Consider the following 1936-nt stretch of genomic DNA (forward strand, 5'->3'; position numbering starts at 1 on the left):
AAAATGCAAAAGTAGAAAATGGTTTTGATCTTGTCTGTGATCACACCCTGGAGTTAAACAAAGAGGGTTTAACTCTCTCCAACTCAAAAGCTTACTTCTTTTCCAAAGGATGACTGACCGCCTGATACCACCCCTGAAAGCAGAATCCCAGCACCAATGTGAAAGGGCTGTGGCTCAATGAAAAACACAGAAACGGATCTGCCTCAGAGAAAAGGAAGCAAAAATCAACGTCAACGTTCTTAAATCAAATAGAATTTTAAAATGCAATGTTTAAAATGTTACCCCTGAGCTATGGATATTCTTTATACAGTCTCTAGTAAAATAGTGCATTCCATCAGTCTAAGTTGTATTTATAAATGCTGTTGTTCTTGGTGCTGAAAATAGGTAAGCTCAAACTCAAACAGCACACAGTGGTAGCAATTACATATTTCATAAAAATCTTTGGTGAGATGCAGTCCTGCAGAAGCCTCGTAACTTTGTTTCCCTCCTGAAAATAATGAGGGACAAGCAGACCATCCTGCATTGCTGCATAACCAGTTGCACGTTGGATTTCTCTTAGCGTTTGGTACCGCTCCGACAGGTGATCACCACATATGGTATCTACCTGACAAGCTGGATCCAGACCCACTTTTCTTCTGAGGAATTTTTCTACATGCCCAATAGTTGCTTCTCCTGAAACTCAGACAAACTTCTTTTCCAGTAGCTTGAAATGCCCCATGCCTTCATTATCACCAATGAACTCCAGTAATAAAGATGTGTGTGTCTAGGTCAGGTGGAATCTGAAACACTGATTCCAGGACTTTCTTAGATTTTCCTTTGCTTGAAAGGGACTAGTTGTGGAACAGCATGTTTGGCCACTTCTAGAACTCTTTCTTCATAGAAATCATGCATTTGCTTTTTTTTCTCTTTCCTCTAGATCGATCCCTAATTTGTACACTAAGCTTGTAACTGTCAGCCCAATCTTGTTATACAGAGGTTGTGTTTGATGTACTACTATGTTGCATTTGGACATCTGTTGCTATAGTAAAAATGCCTCACAATGCAGCTTTTACAAAAGGCATGAAGACACTCAGTAATGGTAGCAGCATCTATTAAGAAACCTTTACAGATGGAACACAGACATACAGGGTCCACTCCTCCTCATCCTCCGACATCAGCTAGCCCCCCTCCTGCCTCAGCGAGAAGTAGCTCAACTCTTCCTCCTCCTCCTCCTTCTCCAACCCACCCCGCAGGGGTCCCAGGCAGAGCTCAGACAGCAGCTGGGGGTGGGGCTGGGATCACAACAGCAGGGAGCTCCCGCCTCTGGGATGACCTGTGGGCGCTGGGGTGAGGGTCAGTGGGGAGGCAGAAGGCAGGGGCGGCATCACAGCCGCCCCCTCAGCCTCAGCGGCACCCAGGCAGCCCACCACAAGCACCTTCCATGTCCCTGAGGTGAGGCGAACTGAGGCAAGGCCAGGCCAGGCTAACTGTAACCATGAGAGTAGAAAATCCTGTCTTCTCCCAAGGAGCAGCTGGTGGTTTGAACTTTGAACCTTAGGGATCACAACCCAATTTGTAACCACTGCACCACCAGGGCTCATTTTGAAACAATGGTACTAGATGATTAATGGTAGATAGTGTGATAATATGGAGCACAAATGGACTTGGAGGGAGGATAACTGGATTTTACTCTCAGCTTAACTGACTCATCAAGCATCTCATCTGTAAAATGCAGTTGAAAAGTTATTGCTTAGTTGAAGGGTTGGCCCCAATGTCAACTACATGGACACCTGCCCCTCCCCCCAGAAGAATTTATTACAGAGGACAGCACTGAAGCTGCAGCTCAGGGAGAGGGACATGTCTGATCAGAGCACACAGGAGCAGATGAAGGGGGAGGAAGAGAGAGTGGAGCACATTCCGGCCCACCAAGCCTTGAGGATGATATCCCCGCTCAGAG

General features: G+C 46.1%; 1 pseudogene; it reads right to left on the reverse strand.

The window, feature by feature from the left end:
- Positions 1-334: 334 nt before the first annotated feature.
- LOC101647196 overlaps positions 335-1936 on the reverse strand; it is an 8885-nt pseudogene continuing 7283 nt past the window's right edge.

Source organism: Echinops telfairi, unplaced genomic scaffold (assembly GCF_000313985.2).
Source record: "Echinops telfairi isolate 266 unplaced genomic scaffold, ASM31398v2 ScPeMD7_70;HRSCAF=299, whole genome shotgun sequence".
NCBI lineage: Eukaryota > Metazoa > Chordata > Mammalia > Afrosoricida > Tenrecidae > Echinops > Echinops telfairi.